This window comes from Pipistrellus hanaki, assembly GCF_964339955.1.
Source record: "Pipistrellus hanaki genome assembly, chromosome: 15".
Taxonomy (NCBI): Eukaryota; Metazoa; Chordata; class Mammalia; order Chiroptera; family Vespertilionidae; genus Pipistrellus; species Pipistrellus hanaki.
The window spans coordinates 40,225,775-40,250,739 of record NC_140517.1 but is presented as its reverse complement, the minus strand read 5'-3'; the positions used below and the strand labels follow the sequence as shown (position 1 = coordinate 40,250,739).

The following is a 24,965-nucleotide window of genomic DNA, read 5'->3' as shown; positions in this document are numbered from 1 at the left end:
AGTCTCCTCATTAAATATCTGGAGGACATATCCAGTCCATTTTTTCATGGATAAGTTGGTGTTATTTTTAACAAAGAAATTGATAATGTATCGAAACAACATGTTAACAGGGATCTTTAAACAAATATCTGACTTGGCAATGAAGACTATTCTTGTTTGTAATGAGGGAGATTGCTACTGTTACTGGAAGCCAGTCTGTTAAACATATGAAAACCATAATTTATTTTTTTAAGAAAACAATCTTCATAAACCAATGTGCACCAATGTGTTTTAAGAAAAAAACATGAAAAAATGATGGAAAAAGAATTATCACTTTTGCCTTTAAATCTTACTGATTATGATTGCCAATGTAAGGAGACAGATTTGAAACTGAAAACAAAAATCTAGATAAAACAGAAATGTGGCAATTCCTTGAGTGATAAGGTTAAGGAAGAAAAATTTAGAAGATCAAAAAATACAAATTAGAGCAACAAAATATTGAATCGGGTGTTGAACACTCAAAACATACAAATAAGAGCAAAAAAGATTGAATCATGTTTTCAACACTCAAATTAGACCAACAAAACCTTGAATCGGGTGTCCAATATGTTATTCAATGTTTTGTTGCTAAAACGGATTCAATGTTTTTTGAATCAAGCCTTTGGAAACCAAGATGACTAAGTACTTCAGTCTCAGCTTTTATTTTAAATCTGTTGCCACTTGTTCTGGGTCTGGTAATTCAATAATCTAAGGGACTGAAAACAGGGAGGTCCATGCTAAGAATCTGAAAGCCACTGGATTCTCAGTAACCCAGAACAGGAGTCCACCTGCTCACCCAGCTGAAACACAGCAGAGACTGCCAAGATTTGTGGAAGTGTGCTGGAAGATAAATACAAGGGGCGGAGCTAAGGAGGAGCTGTGACTGGGAGGTTACCCCAGAAGGGCTCCTCAAGCAAAGGGTTTCACATAAAATATAATGAAACAGGATTTTTTTTATTATTAAAATACAGCAAATGACACTGTGTCAGAAATTCTTGATGAAGATGTGGCAAATGACATGGAAAGCATAAGGTAAAATAAAAGAGATGGATCAATGAATTTGTATTGATAGATGCAAAAATAACTAGTGTTGGCAATAATGTGGAGAGGTCGAAATGATTATGCACTGTGGTTAGGAATGTAAAATGCTATAGCTGCTGTGGAAAACAGTGTGGAGGTTCCTCAAAAAGTTAAACTTAGAATTACCTTATAAGCCAGCAATTCCACTTCTGGGTACATACTCAACTTGATAGCAAGAGCTCGAATAGGTATTTGTACAAGCATGTTCATAGAAAATTTATTCACAATCAATAGAATGTGAAAATAAACCTAGTGTCCATTGATGGATGAATGGGTAAGCAAAATATGGTATACACAAACAATGGAATATGCTCAGCCTTTAAAAATGGAAATTCTGTAGTATGCTACAACATGGATAAATCTTGAGGTTGTTATTCTAAGTGAAATAAAGCACAAAAGAACAAATACTTTATGACTGTAATTATTCCATGCATGTAGATTAATCAAAATCCTAAAGACACAAGGTGTAATGGTGGTTGTCAGGGGCTGGGGGAGGAGGAAACGAGAATTTTTTTGTTTAAAAGGTAGTGTTTCAGTATTATAAGATGAAAGGAGTTATGAGGATGGGTGGTGGTCATGTTTGCACAATGTCAATGCATTTAATGCCATTAAATTATACCTTAAAATGGTTAAGATAGTAAATTTACATAATGTGTATTTTTCCAGCTTAAAAAAATTTTTAATGAATGTCTCTGAATGTGAATGCCAACCCTATACCTGAATACAGAATGAAGACAGTCCTAGCCCTGTCTGGTTTGGCTCAGTGGTTGGAGCATCATCTGAACAGAAGGGTTACAGGTTAGATTCCTGGAACAAAATCAGAACACGTACTCGGAGCATCTAAGTCTCTCTCTCTCTCTCTCTCTCTCTCTCTCCCCGTCTCTCTCTGTCTCTCTCTCTCTCTCTCCCCGTCTCTCTCTGTCTCTCTCTCTCTCCCCCCTCCTTACCTTCCACTCTCTCTAAAAATAAAAAATATATGAAATAATATCCTTGAGTGAGGATTCCAAAAAAATAGATAGATGATAGATAGATAGATAGATAGATAGATAGATAGATAGATAGATAGATAGATAGATAGTAGATAATTTTTAAAAGAATGAAGGCAGCCCTAGTGTGCCATCTGGCTCTCATGGTAGTAAGGGTGGTTGATTTTCAAAAAACAAACCAACAAAAACTCAGTTGCCTGGTTTTCTTTCTGTGAAAGGAAAGGATGTTCTGAGGTGGTGCATTGCTGCCCTGATCTGAAGCTTGTTCATGGGAGGAAGCTAATGAACTGAGACAATGTTTGTGCTCCTTAAAAATCCTTCCCTTTGCCTTAACCATCTGCTAATGCCATGGGTAAGTCTTCTCCTCCCTCCTCTTCTGCCACAGACTACATGCTTCAACATTAGGGAACTAACTCAGTTTAATATCTTCAGAAAAGGCAAAAGTTTCACAAATACAAAGAAAGCTTTGTGGGCACTCTGAACAACTGACATGTAAAGTCCCCTACACTGCTCATCTCAGGGGCCTCCCTCCTCCTCATCCACCTTAGTCTCTTCAGCTCTCCTGAATCTTTTATCTGTCAGGCCCTCCAGACTCAATCTCCTTGACCAGTCTTCCCAGCCCTTCCAGGTCTTCCCCTGCCCACCTGGACCCTCAGCAGCTGAGAGTCATTGGAGCTTAGAGGCATCTCCACCATCACAGGCTCTGGAGGGGCTCAGAGACGCCAAGACCAACTGCCTGTAGATTGCTGCTTTGGATTTTTTTAAATTTTGAAAACAAACAAAAAACTGTTGGAAACAGGAAATGAACCCCACAACCACATACATGTTACACTGATCACACCCAGACAGAACTAACCCTGTTGAGACAGGATATTTTAACAAGCCTCAAGGTTTTTAACTCCAAAGTTTTCCCTTAAAATATTTATATAATTATATTTTATTATTGTTAAAGTCTGTATTTTTCCCATTGACCTCTCTTGACACCCTTGTTGAAGATCACTTGACCAAAAACAGGAAGGTTTATTTCTGGGCTCTCTATTTGGTTCATTGGTCTATATGTCTGTTTTTATGCCAATACCACTGTATTTTTAATTTAGCTTTGTAATGCATTTTGAAATCAGGAAATTCAAGCCTCTAACTTTGCTCTTTTTGAAGATTCTTTTGGCTCCTAGGGGACCCTTGAGGTCTTATATAAATTGAGAATTAGATTTTCTATTTCTTTAACAAAATGCCATTGGGATTATAATACATTACACTGAAACTGTAGATTGCTTTGGATATCTTGGACAGCTTAACAATATTAAATCCTCCAATCCATAGTTTTGTTGCTAATGAGGAGGGATTTTCAAAGAAGCTGTTGCTCTGGTCCCTTCCCTGGTATCTCTTTCCACTCAACCCTCTGAGGGGGTTCATGCAAGTCTCCCAAGTCACTCTGTGACTTTCTGAGGGGTTCCAAAGCTTCAGGTCCACAGGCTGTGTGAGAAGATTCAGCAAGCTGGACTCTCTCCCTGCTTTTTTCCATTTTTTTCTCTCTGGTTTAACTATCTATTAATGCTATGGGTGATGTTATTCTTTAATCCATCCTCATTTCTTCTGGAAGACAAAAGGAGGAATTCCTTGGGCCAATGGGCACACAATGCAGATCACAAATGGTGATTTATTGAATTAAACACTTGAAACCAACCAGTATTGTTTTGCAAATCAATTTTACCACAAAAAAAATTAATCATAAATAAACAAAAATAGACAACTTGTGATTTAAACAGGTTGCTGACTGGTTTGTTGAACGCATTAATTTGTCAGAAATACTTGAAATTCATTCATGAGAAATGTAGTCAAATAATTAACTAGAAATTCTAAAGCTTTGTCTTTCATAAAGGTAGTAACTGAATCTTTGGAAGACATCATGAGCATGTGTGTACCTTAAGTCTCAGGAATGATTTCAGACCTGGAAAGCAGGCTTCTTACCAAGTCACAGATCTGACATGAACCAACCCCTTAGGAAGTGCCTAGCCCCCTTTTCATTCCAATGGAACCAGATTGTCTGGAAGGATGTCTGACAACACATATGTCCAAGTGGGTGGGAAGCCATGGTATCCTCCTCTTGAGCTGGTACCATGAAGAGCTTCAACTCTAGGGACAATACTTACCCCACTGAAGAACACCGGAAAGAAACAGGTCTTTTTAAAAAGCTTTTAATAATATGAAGAAAAGACATCTTAAAGTTCTATGAATATGGACATGATATTATATTGTAATAAGGACAATCATTATTCCATAAAGATATGCTGAGCTTTATCTTTAGAACCTTTAACTGTTACATTTCCTTACAGAAGGCACTTTGCACATGTGATGAAGTTATTGGGATTTGATGGAAAGATTACTCTGAATTTTTGGGAGGTCTCCCTTCATGGATTCTCAAGTTTTCTTATGAGATAGAGATAGAGATGATAGAGATAGAGATAGATAGAGATAGAGGTAGAGATAGAGAGATAGAGATAGATAGAGATAGAGATAGAGATAGAGATAGAGATAGAGATAGAGATAGAGAAACTGATGATAGATGTTAGATAGATAGATGATAGATAGATAGATAGATAGATAGATAGATAGATAGATAGATAGATAGATAGATGATAGATAGATGATACGGATTAAAAAAAAAAGAAAAAGCAGATATGAATTTGGGAGCAAAGGAGGGAAGGCATGTGATGTAGGGGCATGAGCTAAGAATGAGAAAAGGCCCAGAAGCTTTAAAAGGCAAAAATAGATTCTCCCAGAAGGAGAATCTGGGAAGGGAGCAGTGTCCTACAGACTCACACAAGATTCCAGCACAGTGACACCCATTTCCAGCTTCTGGTCTCCAGGACTGTTAGAGATTGTGAAAATAGGATGTTGGAAAATCAGGACAAAGGAAATTTTAAGGTGTCCTAAATAATATTGGCAGAAACACTGAGCAAATTTCATGTGTCATACATGACCAACAACTTGCTAGTTGCTGGAAGGATCATAACCACCAATGTTGTTGCAATTCCACATGCAATTTCACCTCACAAGTAAGGGACAGATCTCAGAGATTTTTGAGAGATATTCTGTTATGCAACTGTGATGGTATATGAGGTGTAAAAACTCCTTAAAAGGGCAATAGAATGGAGCCCCAATGCTGGTAGACAAACAGATGCCAACCAGGACATATGCCCACCTCCCCAACGCCTTCACCCAGTGCCCTTCAGGGAGGCACACACAGCACTGCAAATATTTCTGTCCTCGTCTGTTGGTTTTCTTTGTTTTCTTCATAAACTCCATTTGCCTGTCCCAATAAGAGTCCACACACAGGGTACTGGGAAATGGGAAATAAAATCTACTTTCTGTGTTCTGTTGGGCTCTGTCACCTTGGGTTGGCCTCTGAGCATAGAGCAGAAACCTAGATAGACCTGTGGGTCAAATGTCCTTTAGAAACCAGGGGCTGCCAGGGGTGGCAGGAAGGGATGAGGTCTTGGACAGAGTAGGGATGGGAAATTGTAACCATTGTGGAAGCAGAAAGAAGAGAGCATTATTGAGTGTCAGTGTTATAGTAAGACAGTCAGTTGGAGGACAGGGCAGCTAGCAGCAGGGTGAGCACAGCCCAGATGGCCACTTCAGACAGGTGAGCCATGCAGGGGCTGCACAGAGACCCACTGGTCCTCATCCAGAGTCCAGGGATGTCTAGATGCTGTGTCCAAAATCAGAAGGTGGGCTGAAGTTTGTGCCATCTGCAGAGTACCTGTCTGTGGGTCCAGAATCACCCCTCTGCTCACTGACCCTAATACCCTAGTTAGTCAGGTAACACTAAGGATTCTCACCCATTGGCTAAATAACAAAGGGGGGCTTCTTACAACAAGTGCACAAAAAGCTAAGATTATGAATGCATAGGGCCCAAGCAGGAAGGCTAAGAGCTGGAAAGTAAATTAGATAGAAGTGGGGAGAAGCCTTTTCCTCCATATCAATATTGGAATCCCAGGTTTTAGCAGGGTGAAGAGATGCTCTTTGAGGGGTCAGTCCATCATTCTCCCAGGCGCGAACCCTGAATGAGCCTCTATACTTTTGCACCAGCACTTGTCTCACTAGTTTGACTTCTGTTGCAGCAGGTACCTGAACCTGTATTTTGGTCACATTAGTCTTGGTTTAGGATGAAGAGAATGTTGGGAGACTACAAAGGGATCAGATCAGGTTGTCAGGCACAGACTGAAAACTCCAGTCTTCAGAAGGGTGGTAAAGACAGCTAGGCTGGTGTTGGGAGGACAGACTATAGTCCAGGGTTCACAGAGTAAGGACCAGGAGTGTCAGCATCCAGCTTTGGTCAGGGCAACATTGACACTACACATTTCCGAAAGTGTAGAGTCTGGGTTCGGTATTTTCAACTTTCCCTCCAAACACCATAGAAACACAAAATGTCAACTGCCAGTGCCCCAAGACCTGTAATCCTGAGATTGCAATTCGGAAGAAGTGCCCACAAAGGAGGCACCCAGTGGAGGCTGAGGAGCAGCCTGGCAGTTGGTTTGTGGTTGCCTGAAGGAAGAGGATAAAGAGGCAGGATGTCTTTGAAGCTTGCTGAGGCCAAGTGATTAAGGCATGGGGTGAGTGAGACTTGGGGGCTGAGGACCTTAGATGTTTGTGGTAAACGTGGGGCTAAGGCCTCTGCAGGGATAAGAGCTATCTGCAGAGGCTCTTCCTTCTTACCTAAAGGAACTCTGCAGTGAAATGTGCTCTTATCATCTAAGCATGCCCACTGTTGCATTGTTTCCCCAAAAGAGCTGATGGGGTACTACACCCACTGAATCAAAAGCTGTGTATTCAAAGGATCCTGCACAGACCTGTCCAGTTGTCAAAACTTTTCCTCACCACTCCGTTCATCAGATTATTTTATTACTTAGATTCCACATATAGCCATCTTTCTCTGACTGACTTATTTCACTTAGCATGATACTCTCCAGGTCCCTCCATGCTGTGTCAAAGGGTAAGAGATTCTTCTTTTTTACTGCTGCATATTCCTCATTGAAAATTCACCACAGCTTTTTATCCACTCATCTACTGATTGGCGGCACGTAGGCTGTTTCCAGATCTTAGCTATTGTAAATCGTGCTGCTATGAACATAGGGGTGCACACATTCTTTCTGATTGGTGTTTCAGGTTTCTTAGGATATATTCCTAGAAGTGGGATCACTGGTCAAATGGCATTTTGATATTGAATTTTTTAAGGAAACTCCATAGTGTTTTTCATAATGGGTGCACCAGTTTGCATTCCCATCAGCAGTGTACTAAGCTTTGCTTTTCTCCACATCCTCTCCAGCACTTGTTGTTTGTTCACTTGTTAATTGTAGTCATTCTGACAGATGTGAGGTGATAACTCATTGTTGTTTTAATGTGCATCTCTCTGACATCAGTGACTTTGAGCATTATTTCATTATGTCTTTTGGTAATGTGTATATCCACTATGGAGAAGTGTCTATTTAGGTCCATTGCTCATTTTATTATTGGATTATTTGTCTTCCTTTTGTTAAGTTGTATGAGTACGTTATGTATTTTGGATATTAACACTTTATCAAATGCATCATTGCCAAATATGTCCTCCCATACAGTGGGCTTCCTTTTCGTTTTGTTGATGGTTTATTTTGCTGTGCAGACGCTTTTCATTTTGATGTAGTCCCACTTGTTTATTTTTGAGAGAGAGAAACATAGATGTGAGAGAGACTATTGACTGATTGCTCTTGACAAGAAATCAAACCAGCGAACCTTAGATCCAAGGACTGATGCTGAGAAAAATCAGACAGGACTTTGTGATTCAATTTTATTAGAGATTTTTTTGCAGGCTTTGGAGTTAGAGATGTAGTAGACTGACTGGGGAACCCCTCTATTATGATGCAAATCCCTTCACAGCCACTGACTAGATGTATGAAAATGACAAGTCACTTACCTTCCCTGTGCCTCAGTTTTCTTATCTGCAAAATGAGGGTGAAGGTATTGGTAACATCATAGGATTATTGGGATGAATATGAATGGAAAATTATGATCTATCACTAGAAAGGTTGATATTGGCTCATCTCAAACATAAGAAAACAACTATTTTGAGTCTTCTGTGGGAAGTAAAAAATCATAAACTTATTTTTAAATTAAACATTTCATTTTGATATAACTGCAGATTCATACCCAGTTGTAAGAATTAATACAGAGATATCTCATTACCCTCCAACCAGTTTCCCCCAACTGTGCACAAAACTATAGTAGGATACCACAAGGAAGAAATTACCATTGATGAACTCCACTCATGTGATTCAGATCTCATCCTGTGGGAGCACATTATGAGCTTGCAGGAATCTGAACTCTGTGTCTCCTCCAGAGGGGGTCCAGTGGATGGCGCCTGGACTCTGACATGGACAATGGGAATAGACAGGAGGTATAATTGAGATAAAATGCACTCAACACAAAGAAATTTGTCCACATAGTCCTTTTCAGAGGTGGGAAGGAAGAAGATCAGAGAACCCGTCTCACGCTGAGACCCTGGGACAAGGTAAAGCCTGGAGTAAAGGAACAGTCTCCAGGCAGGTTCCACCCTCATCTACACACCTCACTACATGTCAGCCTAACTGAGAGGTGCCTCCTAAATGACAATGTGTGAATCAGGGATATTCTGTTGTAGAGACAGACTGAGATTCAGTGAGAGGGTTTAATGAAGGACAAGATCTTTTCACATGAGGTTCTACCATCACCACAGAAAGATGCACCTTGGCACACCTGCTCACAGGGGACAGCAGCCCAGGCTGACTCGTGCTAGAAGTGAATCCCAAGTCATCGGACATTCCACACCCTCCATGCCTATTCCAACCCCTTCAAACTCTGTCCTCTTGGGCCAGCACCACAATCCCCAGCCTCCAGGGAATAGCTCTCACCTCACTAAGCCACAGGAATTCCTGGACACTTGGACAGATGGCCATGTGGAGCCTGACCTCATTCTCCCTCAACCTCCAGGTCCCACAAAATTTTCCTTGTGGGATCTCCCTTTATGCAGGGGCTCAGGAACTGCATAGCCCTGAACCCCAATTGGAAGGAATTGGGGTTCAGGGCTATGTGGACACTCATCCTGATTCTATGTGGACAGCTGCCCACAGGTGGGCACAGATTGCACAAGGCCAGGGGGTGCTCTCACCTAGAGTACAACACATCCAGTGCCCATGGGATAGACAGCACTATGGGACTGACCAGTGGTACTAACTGACCTCTCTATTCCCCAGGGCTCAGCTCTTCTCACAACCCAGTCATATTGATGAGTTCCACCCTCTCTTTTCACACCTATTCATAGGGAGCACCTGGCATACCTCTGCAATGCCAGTCTGACCACAGGGTGGGCCTACCCGGCAGGCCACCTGAGGGGCCTCATCCAGAAAAGAGACAGGGCTGAGGTCCCTAGGAGAGGAGCACCCAATGTTCCCATCAAGTCAAGTGACTGGTGACTGAGCTCTCACTCAGTCCCTCAGGCCTCCCCAGAGATGACCAGCAATCCAACCATATCTCCTCTAGGAGGCAGCAGAAGGTTGGGAGAATCTGAGGCAGGGAGGTGGCTGTGGAAGGTGCTCAGTGGGATGGAGAGAAGCCAGAGACAGTGCAGGACAGTGCAGGTCTCAAAGGAAGGATGTTGCTGTGTGATTCTACCATAGGGAGAGCAAGAACAAGGAAGAGGCACTTTTCATAATGTCCTCACCATTCATTCCTCCACCCCTTAGACTCTGGGCAAAATTGGTAGCCAATCTTGGGTATGATGCTAAAATTATTGACCTCTATTTCTGTAATTCATTCATTTCCACATGTGACTACTGGCCACGCTGGTACCTTCTCCATTGAATTTTGAAGGAAATGTTCTCAAAAACAGTTTCCTTTACCTACCCAGCAACATTTGGGCACATTTTTGTTTTGTTTTGTTTTGTTTTGTTTTTTGTTTTTGTTTTTGTTTTTGACATATGCTTTCCAACTACATGGGAAAACATAACTCCATACTCTTTGTAAAGGGATGAGTAATAACAATGGAAATCTCATGAGTGTTCACAGATAATCTTGAACTTGACATATGGACTCTTAACTCATGAAAGTTCATGAACTCATAAAATCAGAGCAGAGTCCACATAAAATCCACATTCATGTGATGAAATGCAGCCATGGGCGGCTTTTACCATTTTCTAAGAGCTAAAATATAAAAAGTGATGTTAATGATAACTAGGAAAACCAAACTTGTGGCATAATTATTGATAAATTGAAAATGGTTATTTGTTTTCCTTAAAAGAACATGCCAGGTGAGAAACCAAGATGGCGTCAAAGGTAAACACCTGAACAAGCTGCCTAACTCAACCACCTCAAAACTACAACTAAAAGACAAAACGCATATCATCCAGAACCATGGGAAGGATGGCTGAGTGGAAATTATACAACTAGAAGGAAAGAGAAAAGCAGACTGAGACTCATAGGAGGGGCAGATGTACAGAAGTGAAGTGCAGAGGTATGGAGGCATGCACGCAGAAAGGCATGGCAACTGAGTACACTTTCTCAATCAGGAGAAAGAAACAAGTTCCCCACTGCTCTGAACTCCAGTTCCTGGTGAGACTCTGGGGACCCATACTTACACAGAAAGGAAATGCACAGCCTAATATCAGGAAAAATTTCAGTGCGACTTTCTCTCAGAAGCACTTGCAGTGATCATTGTTCCTGAACTTTGCCGCAGGACACAGAGACACTGAGCCTCTCCCTGATGATTCCATGAGACCCCACCCCAATTTAAAACCCCACCCAAGCTCTTTACAGAGCCTTCTGCATATGAATGGCCTGGCCCTTTGCAATCTGAAACCTAAGGTACTGCAGCTGGGTCAAAAAGCCCCAGAGCCTCCAAAAGCAGACCCAAGGCTCCACAGCAGCTTGCATTGCTTCACAGCTGGGCCTTATCTGGGCACCTCCAAACCCCAAACAAAGAGAAGTAATCTGAAGATCTCTCTGTAGCTTCTGCTGGGTGGCCTCTCTCCTTGGAGAAACAAGAGCCAGTGTACCCAGTGGTCAGAGAGAGACCATCCAGACTACAACTCTTCAGATTGAAAAGAGGCTGATTTCAGGGGGCAGATTCAGTGAGCTTCAAAGCTTCACTGAAACAAATCTTGCTCCATAAGGGTGTCTCCAACACAGAAGTTCTCCCATCTTAGACGAAACTGATCCTCACAGCCAATTGGCCTGGAAGTCAATTCCTCCCAGTGATACCAACAACAATCAAGGCTTAACTGCAACAAGATTGTGCATTCAGCCAACAAAGGGGTGCACCAAGAATGTCCACCTTAGGTTATTGGGAAAACTGAGCCACTGGGCCCTATAGGACACATAGCACACAAAGCCACTTTATCAACTCAGGGAAGCAGCCAAATTTCAGAGACAAAGGAATAGTTCACAAACGAAAAAAATGGAGGAAAGCAAATGACTGGATATAGAGTTCATAACCATGGTTATAAGGTTTTTCAATAATCTTCTAGACACTGGGGATTAATTTAGTGAGACCCTGGAGGATATGAAAAAGGACCGACTAAAAATTAAGCATATACTGACTGAAATGAAGAATAACATATAGAGATCCAACAGTGGACTAGAGGATCTCAAGAATCAAATCAAAGATTTGAAATATGAAGAAGCAAAAAACACCCAACTGTAAAAGCAAAAAGAAAAGAGAATACAAAAATATGAAGACAGTGTAAAAAGCCTCTGGGACAACCTCAAGCATACCAACATACAAATTATGGGGGTTCCAGAAGAAGAGAGAGCAAGATATTGAAAACCTATATAAAGAAATAATGACAGAAAACTCCCCCCACCTGGTGAAAGAAGTAGACTTACAAGTCCAGGAAGCACAGAGAATCCCAAAATTAGGAATCCAAACAGGACCACACCAGGACACATCATAATTAAAATGCCAAGAGCAAAAGACAAAGAGAGAATCTTAAAAGCAGTAAGAAAAAAACAGTTATTTGCTTACATGGGAGTACCTATGACTGTCAGCTGATTTCTCAACAGAAACTATGCAGGACAGAAGAGAGTAGCAAGAAATATTCAAAGTGATGAATAGCAAGAACCTACAGCTAAGATTACTCTACCCTGTAAAGCTATCATTTAGAATTGAAGGTCAGATAAAGAAAAGGCTAAAGAAGTTTATCACCACCAAACCAGTATTATGTAAAATGCTGAAGGGTATTCTTTAAGAAAAGAAGGAAGAAAAAGCTAAAGATAAAAAATTATTAACAACAATGTGACTACAATATATATCTGTCAAGAAGTGAATCTAAAATTCAAGTGAATAAAAAGTCTAATGAACAGAATAAACTGGTGAATATAATAGGATCAGAGGCATAGAAAGGGAGTTGAGTGACAATTCTCTGGGGAGGGGTAAAGGGTATGGGTGTGTGGGAAGAAACTGGACAAAAATCATACACCGATGGATGAGAATAGTGCAGGGAGGCAAGGGCAAAGGGTGGGATGGAAATTGGTTGAGGGGAGCTATAGAGGGTGTGGGGGGAGAGGAATAACTATAATAATCTAAACAATAAAAATTTATTATAAAAAAAGGGAACATTCCAGTGTATTATTTTCATTTTACAGTGATTAAGGAGTTTCCTTCTGTCAATTGGGATCTACAATGTTGAGACCTGGTAGGAATGATTCCCCTTCCCCCGTTTAAATCTCAAGGGCATAAAGGTAGCTCCAAGGGCCTCATCCTGATCTCATGCCTCATACCAGCAGCAGACCGAGCTACCTCCAGAGCTCCCCTGGTCCTCAGTCAGAGGGTAGTGACCTGAGCACTCTTCCTGGGCCCTAATGTCCCCATACCATGATGTCCTCGCATGAACCTTGTGCTGGTTGTTGGGTCCTCTACACAGCTGGCAATGTCCGATACACTCTTCATGGTTCTACCTGGACCATCAGGCCTGTCTACAAACTGAAGAAAGCTCAGGAAGCCACGTCCTTACAAGAAGTGCCTAGGCTGCACTCAGCTCTAAGGGGAACTCCTGGCACACCCAGACACAGGGAGCAACCCATAGGATAACCATTGAAAGGACTATCAGTCCTGGCAGGTGGTGGTTACTGAGACCTGGAGGGCCTTTCTCACTAAGCATCCTGATGCCATCACCTGGCCCTTCCCTCCTATGCCTGGAGAATTATGTGAGGCACCTGGTTTGGTCACTGCACAGTGAGAACCAACACCATGTGTGTGGGGAAGCATTGCACAGGTATCAGGCAGTACAAGGAGGGAATCAGATGTGGACCAGGAACCCACAATAAGAGAAGGAGGGTGACCCAGAACATGGCATCTAAGATTAACTCCTGGTGAGAAATGGGGTAGACCAGTCCTTGTGCCCAGGCAGGGACTCTAAACAGAAGCTTCCCACCAACGACAATGTCTCTGAGGATGAGACAGAAGCTAGGCCAACATCCAGTTCTGCTGTCTGCACCTTGGCAGATGATTAATGGACATGAGGGACATTACGCCACAGAAGCATGTCACCTTGTATGACATCTGGGGTCAGAGCATGTTCTCTATAGACCAGGGCCTGCTATCAGCATGGGTAGAGGGCAGCAAGTGCCCGCAGCTGTCGGACACAGAGTCCAGAGGGAGGACATGGCCTGCTAACAGTCAGAGTTTGGATCTCCCTTCATTCCCAGAAAACAAACTCCACCCTCCACCATGTGTATGAAATCTTCTCTCTCCTGAGGACCTAGGCAGCAGACTTTCTCCTTCCTCTTCTCCCAGGGATCTGACCTGGCACAACCCTGGGCACTTGCTCAACCCCAGGTTTCTGAGAACCAAGTCTTCTAAGCTGGTCACCAGCCATGAATCATCCCCAACAGCCACATCCAGCCAGAGGTGGAGCCTGGTCCTTCACCTGAGACTGTGTGGATAGCAGAGACAGACAAGGTCCCCAGGCCATTAACCTACTGCCCTAGGGGACTTAGGAGACTCCAGGGGAAGGTCAGGTCCCCAGGGAGGAACAGAGGAGAGAAAATGCTCCTGCAGCTCCTTGTCTACCAGGGGTCAGCCAAGGGGGAGGGGATTCTCTTTCATGGAGGCAAATAATGGTAGTTGCCATTTATTTGGGTGGCTGCTCTATACTAGGCTTGAGATCATGGATGTTTTAAGGTTAATTCACAGACAACATGGTAATCCAGAATCAATTTACCATTTTTCCTATTTTTTTTTTTTTTTTTTTTTTTTTTAGGGGAAGAAGTGGCACAGTGCAATACAGTCATTGAATCAGGCTCACAGGAACCGCGACCAGCATATCAGTTACAGCAAGGTCCTTGCACAGCCACAGTCCCACCCTCTTCTCCACCTCAAGGGTCTCAGGTGTCTGTGGACCCTGGAACCACGTCCTTTCTTCTTAGCAGCCTCCATCTCAAGGTGGGTTTTTCTGGCCTGGGCAGTGAAAGCAAGTGAAGAATGAATGTTTTATCTCAAGAAGGGAATTACCTTCATGAACAATCAGAATCAGTACTGTGAAAGCTCAGGCAGCGCCCTCAGGTGGCTTACACTGACCTGCCTGCCCTGGACTTGAAACCATTTATTTGTTCCCTGTTGTGTGAGTGTCACTGCCACTGGATAGAAAGAAAAGGACTTTGCCTTCTTACTGCTCATTCTACACCTGCAAACAATATAGGAACCAGCACTCAAATGCTCTTTCAAAAAGGAGGGGGAGCCCTGACCGGTTTGGCTCAGTAGATAGAGTGTAGGCCTGCGAACTGAGGGCTCCCGGGTTCAATCCCGGTCAAGGGCATATACCTTGGTTGCAGGTGCATCCCCAGTGTGGGATGTGCAGGAGGTAGCTGATCAACGTTTCTCTCTCATCGTTGTTTCTTATTCTCTATCCCTCTCCCTTCCTCTCTGTGGAAAATCAATAAAATATATTTTTAAAAGGAGCGGGAAATTAAGGTGAATGAATGAGTGAATGATATATAATCTCTACAGACTGGCACCTGGATGCAGAGTGCTAGGAGGTTTTGGCCACAACTGTCCCCTGTCCTCAGGGCTTGAGAGCCATGTTCATCCCTCTGAACCCATGACCCAAGGAGCCAAGGCCCATGGTGACTGTGGTGCTCTTCCACTGTGGGAGGATCTTCTTGGCTGTACTGGTCCTGCCCTGGGGCAGATGTGGGTTCCTGGTCCCTGGGGTCTTTGAAATGACCGGTAACTACTTGTCCATTCGGAATTCCAAAGCTTTTTCTTTCATTAATGAAGTAACTGAGTCTTTGGAACACATCATGAGCATGTCTCTGCCCTTCAGTCCCAGGAATGACTTCAGACCTGGAAGGCTGGCTTCTCACAGAGTCACGGACCTGACATGAGCCAACCGCACACTCTTAAGGAGTACTCATGGCCAAGGAGCCTCTGCACCAGTGCCCAGCCCCCTTTTCATTCCAATGTCAGCACCCTGGAACCAGATTGTCTGGAAGGATGTCTGAGAACACACACATCCAAGGGGGTGGGAAGCAATGAGACCCTTCTGCTGGGTTGGGACCAGGAAGAGCTCCAACAGTGGGGACAACACTTCCCCCATTCAAGAACACAGGAATCAAACAGGTCGTTTTAAAAAGTTTTATATATATATATATAATTTGAAGTAAAGACATTTTGAAGTTCTATGAATACTGTGGTAGGGACAATCGTTGTCCCATATAGATATGCTGAGGTTTATCCCTAGAAAATGTGACTGATACATTTCCTGACAGAAGGCACTTTGCACCTGTGACAAAGTTATAGGTGGTTTAATGAAAAGATTGTTCCCTACATATAATCTGAAGTTTGCTTATGAAAGAGAGAGAGAGAGTCATAAGGAGATCAAACAAGAGTGGGTAAAAGCAGATATGGCCACGGGAGCTGGAAAGGAAGGCATGTGATGTAAGGACATGAGCCAGGAATGAAAAAAAAGGCTCCAGAAACTTGAAAAGGCAAAAATAGATTCTCCCAGATAATCTGGGAGACAAACAGAGTCCTGCAGACACACACCAGATTCCAGCACAGTGACACCCATTTTTGGATACTGGTCTCCAGGACTGTTAGAGGTTGTGTAAACAGGTTGGATGTCTTATCCACTCAGATACACTTTGGAGATACCCAAATAACTACCTGCTCCCTTCCTAATCCCTTGTCTGAAATATCCTGCACAGCCTCCATAGGTTGGCACATCAGGACAATGGAAAACTTCAAGGTCTCCTCACTAATATTGGCAGAAACACTAACCAAATTAAATGTGTGATAGATGTGATAGATGACCGATAACATGCTAGAGAGCTGGAAGGACCCTAACCTCCAACATTGCTGCCTTGCTACATGTTTTTTCCCCCTCACATGTAAGGGAGCAGATGCACAAATCTTTCAAAGACCTTCTGTTATAGAATCTTGATGGTGTATGAAATGTAAAAACTCCTTAAAATGGCAATGGAATGGAGCCCGAATGCTACTAGATGAACAGATGCCAACCTGGACATGCACGCTCCACCCCAACTCCTTCACCACCCTATGATCACCCAGCACCCTCCAGGGAGGCACACACAACACTGCAAATATTTCTGTCCTCATCTGTTGGTTTTGTTTTTCTTCTTCACAAACTCCATTTGCCTGTCCCAATGAGAGTTCACACGCAGGGTACAGGGAAATGGGAAATAAAATCTACTTTCTGTGTTCTGTTGGGCTCTGTCATCTTGGATTGGCCTCTGAGCATAGAGCAGAAGCCTAGAGAGACCTGTGGGTCAAATGTCCTTTAGAAACCAGGGCCTGCCAAGGGTGGCAGGAAGGGGAGAGGTCTTGGACAGAGTAAGGAGCGTAACTATAACCATTGGGTAAGTAGGATGGAAAGAAAGGTATCTGGTGTTAGTGTTATGGTAAGACAGTCAGTCGGATCACACAGCAGCCAGCAGCAGGGTGTCCACAGCCTAGCTGGCCACTTCAGAGGGGCAGGCCATGCAGGGCTGCATTGGGATCCACTAGTGCTCCAGTCTCCAACCAGATCCCTGGGATGTCTGAGTGCTGTGTCCCAGACCACAAGGTGGGCTGAGATTTGTGCCATCTGCAGGACTCCTGTGTGCACCCTTCTGCCCACTGACCCTGATACTATTGATAGGCAGGGAACACTAGGGATTCTCACCCATTCACCAAGATGGATAAGGGGGAGTTTCTTACACCAAGTGCACCAAAAGCTAGAAAGATGAATGCATAGGGCCCAAGCAGGAAGGCTAAGAGCTTGCAAGCTAATTAGAAGGGGGTGGGGCAAGCCCTTACCTCCATATTGCTATTGGATTCCAGTTTTGAGAAGGAAGAAGGCATGCTCTTTGAGAGGTCAGCCCATCATCCTCCCAGGCATGGAACCTAAATGAGTCTCTTTCCTTTTGCACCAGCACCTTTCTCATGAGTTTGGCTTTTGTTGCAGCAGGTACCCTAACCTGTGTTTTGGTCACATTAGTCTTGGTTTAGGATGAAGAGAATGTAGGAGGACGAGGGAGGGGTCAGGTTGGCAGGGACAGGCTGAGGACTCCAGCCTGCAGAAGGGTGGGGAAGGCAGGCGTGCTGGTGTTGGGAGGAGCATAAGGGCTATAGTCCAGGGATTACAATGTCCACACTGAGGGCCAGGGTTGTCAGTGTCCAGCTTTGGTCAGAGAGAGACTGTCTCTGGGGTTATGAGGACGAGGAGTGTTGTCTGGGTCTGGCAGTTTCAGCTTTCCCTGGAAGCGCCATAGAAACCCAAAATGCCACTTTACCAGACCTCTGATCCTGAGACTGCAATTGGAAGTAAGTGCTCACAAATGAGGCACCACACGGGTTTTGGGGTGCCTGGTGGAAGAGGAGAGAGTGGTATAGTGTCTTTGCAGCTTACTGAGCCCCAGGGAATGAGGAATGGGGTGAGTGACACTTGGGGACCCAGAACTTTAGATGTCTGTTGTAAACGTGGGGCTAAGGCCTCTGCAGGGAAAAGAGCTATCTGCAAGGTTTTCTTTCTTCTTACCTAAAGGAACTCTGCAATGAAATGTGCTCTTGTCCACAAAGCATGCCCACTATTGCATTGTTTTCCCAGAAGGCTGGTAGGGTACTACACCAATTGATTCAAAAGCTGTGTATTCAAAGGAACCTGAACAGGTTAGTTCAGTTGTCAAGACTTTTCCCCGCCAGGAGCATGAAGCTCATGGCTCTTCAGGTATCGTCAGCCACCTAAGGAGGTGCTGACAATACCTGAAGTAGGGGAAGACGTGGGCCTCTTGCATCCCAGTGACCCAAAACATGACATCTGGAAACCTTTGGGAGGTTTCTCTATGTCCCATTCATTCTATTGTTTTAGCCTCTAGACTCTCATTTTTACTCTGGTTCATTTCCATGTCCCTCCCTTAAATGAGAGAATGCTTCTCAAACCACCCACAGTCTGGACTCAGCCGAGAGATTCTCCATTGAGCCAGGTGGTCAGCAACATCACTCAGGACTCTTAACTCCTCAATTTTAACCTTTGGACTTACTTTTCCCAAACTCTCTAAACCCAATGCAGCCTCCAGCTCCTCAGCAGGCAGCCCCATTACCCACGGTGATCATCTTCTCTCCCAGTCTCTGCTCTGCCCCGTGAGCACTGTCCCAGTTTTAGACAGACCTCACTACAAACACAGGCCTTCTTACACTGTATTCTCTTTACCAAGACTTTATTTTATTCAGTTTCAAAGCTGTGTAGTAGTCAGGCAATCAAATTCAGTAAAATCATGAAGGCAAAAGTTCCTGCAAAAATATTTTCAATAAGAGATATTTTTATTTTGTGATTATAAATCAGTAAATTAGTTTAGTTGCAATTCATCCAGGAAGTCAAGTCGTTGCTCACTCATAAGTGATCATTGTTTTCCATGATCATTTATTATTTTTTCTTAAGTGACACTAGTGCAGATTGGCTCATGAAGATTCTTCTTCCTAAAGAAATGAGTGATATTTTTCATGCGTTTAACAAACTGGGTTTCAGTAACAGCAGCGATCTTCCTCATTACAAACTTAAGAACAGTTTCAACTGCAAACATAGGTACTTGTTTAATGACCTTCATTAACTTGCTATTTCGATATGTTTTTAATTTCTCTGGTAAAAATGGCATCATGGTATTCATTACAAATAGACTGCATATATTGACTAAATATTTCATAAGCAGGTATTGAATGAGTGAAATTATCATACCTTTGGAAAACATGATGACTAGGTAACTTCAATCTCAGCCGTGACTTCAAACCTGGTGACAGTTGTTCTGTGCTGGGTCTTAATTTATCTAGGTGACTGAAAACAAAGGCCACTGTCATGAGCATAAAAGCAATTTGGTTCTCAGTTCCCTTGGACAGGCACCGCACTGCTCACCCAGCTGAGACATAGCAGGAATGCGGGGCTAAGCCTGAGCTGTGATTGTGTGATTTCCCAGTAATGGCTCCGGAAGTGAACTATTTAACATTGTCTAATCTAACAGAAAAAAACCCGGTGTGCTTGAAAGAGAAAAATATCCGCTTGGTGTGAGAATTAAATAAGGAGGTAGTTGCACCTCAATGAAGTTGAACATGTGATTCTTCTAATTATAAAACACATAAATGTTAACATAAGTGTTAATTTTAGAATGTTGAGATTGTCTAAAATTATAAAGATTTTATTAAGATAAGGAGCTAGTTAGCTGGCATATGAGAAACTCACTCCCAAGTAAGTTATTCACTATCTGTAGGAATTGGTGGGCCAATTATGTGAAAATATTTAAAATGCAACTCAGAGCCAGATCACCATTTTGTTTTAAAATTCAAAGCCAGATCGCTACTTTTAAAAAAAAATTTCAAACCAAATGGCCATATTATAATGAATATTATAGGCCCAGTGCACTAAATTCATGCACAGTGGAGGGGAGTCCCTCAGCCCAACCTGCACCCTCTCCAACCTGGGAGCCTTCCAGGGATGTACAACTGCCAGTTTAGGCCAGATCCCTCTCCCAATCTGGGACCTCTGGCTCCTAACCGCTCACCTGCCTGCCTGCCTTAACTATTCTGCCTGCCTGCCTGATCCCCCTAACTACCCTGCCTTGCCTGCCTGATCCCTCTAATTGCCTTCCCTTGCTGGCCTGATCCCCCCCAAACTGCCCTGTCCTGCCAGTCTGGTCACCCCTAACTGCCCTCCCCTGATGGCCTGGTTGCCCCTATTAACACAATTGTATTTGACTTCTTTATTGGCTTCTCCCTGTCACATAATTTTTCTTTCTCCTTTAAGTGACATTTTTTCCTACTGACTAATCATTTATAAACTTTTCTTTCCTCCTTATTTCCTACTTCTGTCCCATCATCCTTCTTCCCATCTTTCTCCTACCCTCACTCCCTCCTCTTTTCCTTTCTTCCCACCTTAATTTTTTTCTTCACTTCTTCCCTCAGACCTGCTTTGTTCCCTCCCCCATTTCTTCCTTCTTCCCATTCTCCTTTTAAGCTCTACCGGTTCCCCTTTAAAACTTTTCTTCCCTCCTTCTTTCTCTCCCATCCACATTTTTCTCTGCCTACTTCCACTGTTTTAATATCTATCTACTTGCCTAATTATTCACTATCATTTATCTTTTTTCTTTCCTGACTCCTACTTTTAAAATCTATCCCCAGTACACAGCTATACTAGATTTTTATTATAGCTCCTACAGTTCACTCACACATCTTCTTATATTCTTTAACTCTGCTCTCTAATGACTCCTTTATAAAGTTCTTCCCTCCCTCCTTCCATCCTTAAAGCTTCCGTTGGAGGGTTGGGGGAGTGCGTTAACCTCCAGCCTAGGGCTCAGCGCCCCCCCCGCCGCCTGCCCCCTTTCCCCAGCTTCCCAGCCACTGTGCTGCTCCCATTCCCTGCCCAGGATACCCGCCATGGGTGGCTGAGGAGGCCCATGCCGCCCAGGATCTGCTGCCATGAAGCAGGAACGCCTTTACCCAGAAGGCCTCAAATCATCCTCCACTCTGTCCCAGACCCGTTGGCACCTCCATACCAATGGCCGCCACTGCCCTCCCCTCCCCACCCCACCTCCCCCCCCCCCCCCCCCCCCCCCGGCCGGTTGCCACCCACTTCCTTACCCTCTTATTGTATCCTATCCTACCTTTGGCCTTGAGGCTGCCTGCAGAAGTGGGGGACACAGCCTGCTGATCCGGTCATGACCTGTGATTCTGTAATTAACAAATTTGCATATTCCCCTATTATTAGTTTAGATTAAGTTTTTCTTAAAATTAACAGACAAAAATTATTACATTTCACATATATATCAAAATATAACTATCCATCAATGAGACAATATTGAGAGACTTTTACACACTTAAACTAAAAGAAGTACATACGACTTTTATAAATATTAAACTAACAGAGCCCTAGCTGGTTTGGTTCAATGGATAGAGGATCAACCTGCAGACCAAAAGATTCCGGGTTCGATTCTGATCAAAGGTATGTACCTCGGTTTCAGGTTCCTCCCTGGCCCTGACCTTGGTCAGGGTCAGTGCAAGAGGCAACCAGTTGATGTGTTTCTCTCTGTTTTTCCTTCTCTCTTCCACTCTCTCTAAGAAATCAATGGAAAAGTATTCATGGCTGAGGATATATATATATATATATATATATATATATATATATATATATATATTAATGTCACAGAAACAAGTAAGTATTCAATAAAAAATATATATTGAACAACTGCATATATATACACACATATAATGCATATATATATATGTGTGTGTGTGTGTGTGTGTGTGTGTGTATTCCAAAATATATTTAAATAACACACATCAAATGAAATAGATAAAAATAAATTAAACCCCATAAAAAATGTTTGATAGCAATTAATAAGACAAATGACAAAGATAAAGTAAGAGATAAAAGATAAAGAAACACAACAAAACTAAACATAAAAATTGAGAATGCCCAATTATTTTTAAAAAGAGCTTTTTCTACATCTTTTTCCATTATGCAATGAGGTGAAGTTTGACAATTTTCTGTGCAGTGGTTAAATATTTTTTAATTACATTTAAGTAAACAAATTTAAATGTTTTATGGCCCCAAAAAAGTAAGTTTATATTCTTAAAAAAAGATAGATAACTTTTGATAAATAACAATGAAAGGAACAAGAAAGAGAAGCAAAGATAAAATATGAGAAAACACAATTTAAAATATTAAAATATGGCAAATGAAAATGTGCAGTAAAAATTCTTGATGAAGATGGGTAAGACAATAAAGAAAAGCATAAGGTAAAATATAAAGAAAAACAAAAAAATAAATAAATTTATACATATAAAAGCCTAAGCATCCAAACAACTGAATGATGGGTTACTATGATGTGCACTGACCACCACGGGCAGAGGTTCAACACAAGAGCTGCCCCCTGGTGGTCAGTGCACTCCTACAGCAGGAGCGCTACTCAGCTGACCGCCCATCCTCGTGGCCCACCAGCCCCTCTGCTGTTACTCACTCCCTCAGTAGTCCTGCAGGTCCAATCTCCAGAGAATAGGCCAGGCACCGATGGACCGGTGCCGCTGGTATGATCCCGACAGCACCACTGGCCTCCTGGAAGTCCACTTCAGGCACCGTGGCTGCTTCCCCTCCCTAGATGCTCCACTCCACAAGACAGAAACAATATACAAGGGGCTGGCTGCTAGGTGGCTCCTGACAACCAGCACGAATGTCAGTAGAATGAATCCTGATCCCGGGCCAGCAAGGGCGTTTCACCACCCACCAGGAGGACCAGTCATGTCCTGGCCGCACCCTCCCTCCTTGGGGATCTCACCCATGCATGAATTCATGCACCGGGCCTTTAGTAGATAAATAAATATAAATTACCTCAATTGAAAAAACTGAAAGAAACATTCTTATAAAGGACAATGATAATACAACAAACAAAAAGAAAGCACAAGCCCTAGCTGGTTTGGCTCAGTGAATAGAGCATAGGCCTATGGACCAAAGGGTCCCAGGTTAGATTCTGGTGAAGGGCACTTACTTGGTTGTAGGCTCCTCCGTGGCCCAGATCCTGGTCAGGGCTCCTACAGGAGGCAACCAATTGATGTGCTTCTCTCACATTGATGTTTCTGTCTGTCTTTTCCTCTCTCTTCACTCTCTCTAAAAAACAATAGAAAAATATCCTCCGGCGAGGATTAACAACAACAACAACAACAAAAGCACAAGATAAAACACTAAAAAGAACATATGCCCAATGAAAAATGATTAAACATAAAACATCTATACTAATAAAAGTATATGTGCTAAATAGACCCGATTGGCCTGACATCTTCTGGATGTCCAACTTCCTTCCAGACAAAGCCACGGTGGTGGGGGCCGAGGCAGAGGCAGTTCGGGCAATCAGGCTGGCAGGGGAACAAGCAGTTAGGGATGATCAGGCTGGCAGGGGAGGGCAGTTGGGGGTGATTGGGCCAGCATGGGAGGACAGTTGGGGACAACTGGGCCAGCAGGCAGGCGAGCAGTTGGGAGCCAGCAGTCCCGGATTGTGAGAAGGATGTCCAACTGCCAGTTTAGGCCTGCTCTCTGCCTGCAGGATCAGGTCTAAACCAGCCAATGGACATCCCCCGAGGGGTTCCAGATTGGAGAGGGAGCAGGCCGGGCTGTGGGACACCCCCCTCCCATGCATGAATTTTGTTCACCGGGTCTCTAGTAAAAATATAATTGGCCTCATGGAAAAAAAAAAGCAAAATTAAAGTTTTTGATAACAATGAGTAACAACTAAAGGAGAAAGCACCCAGTAAAATCTAAAGGAACACAATGTATCTATTTCTTCTTGCACCAACTTTTATATATTTTCCAGAAACATACCAATTTGATCTAGGCTGAGCATATATGGAAGCAGTACTGTCCTCTGTTGTTCTATTATCTTCCCCTGAATCTAACTTTGTTCCCTCTTCTTATATGCATTTTGTTTGTCTGCTACTTCTTTCTTTTTTTTTTTTTTTTTTGTTCCACATTGCTAGAGGCCTGGCAATGTTATTCAGTTATTCAATATGTTATTATTATATGTTTTGTTCTTATCTATTTTTCTCTTTTAACCTTATTTCTAAAGCAGTTGCTATATTTATTTTTATCTAGGTTTTTGTTTTTAGTTTCAAATCTTTAGTCAGGCAATCACAGTTTAAAAATTATGATAACAAAAGACAACATCTCAGAAAAATATTTTTAATAAGAGATGTTTTTATTTTCTATTATAGATCAATAAATTTGTTTATTTTTTATTCATCCTGGAAAATAAGATGCAGAAGTAATAACCATTCACCATGTGCTCTTATCAACTTTCTTTAAAAAGAAGGCACTTGCTGAAACCGGTCTGGTTCAATGGATAGAGCGTCGGTCTGCAGACTGGAAGGTCTCAGGTTTGATTCCCGTCAAGGGCATGTACATTGGTTACAGCCACATCCCCAGTAGGGGGCATGCAGGAGGCAGCTGGTCAATGTTTCTCTCTCATCAATGTTTCTAGCTCTCTATTCTTCTCCCTTCTTATCTTTAAAAAATCAATAAAATATTTTTTAAAGGCACTTGTGCAGAATGGTTCGTAATAAATCAGTTTGGTTGTGTTTCATCCACAAAGAGCATATATTGTTGACTCAGAAGTGACAACTGTTTTTTCATGATCATCAATTATTATTTCTAAACCACATGGGTGCAGATTGGTTCACGGAGATTCTTCTTCTTAAAAAAGTAAGTGATATTTTTCTTAAGTTTAACAAATTGGGTTTGAATAATAGCCACAATCTTCCCCATTACAAACTCAATTGCCAACTCACATACTTGTTTTAAGACCGCCATAAATTTGTTGTCTCGATACTGTATTACTTTCTCA

At 42.7% G+C, this 24,965-nt stretch overlaps 1 long non-coding RNA gene across 1 annotated transcript; it reads right to left on the bottom strand.

Moving 5' to 3' along the window:
- Positions 1-18,800: 18,800 nt before the first annotated feature.
- LOC311633934 lies at positions 18,801-23,291 on the bottom strand. The gene is made up of 4 exons (XR_014797021.1): positions 22,596-23,291; positions 21,240-21,306; positions 19,325-19,420; positions 18,801-19,068 (listed from the first exon to the last, which is right to left on the bottom strand). It is a non-coding gene; the product is annotated as an uncharacterized lncRNA (long non-coding RNA).
- Between the last annotated feature and the right edge of the window lie 1,674 nt (positions 23,292-24,965).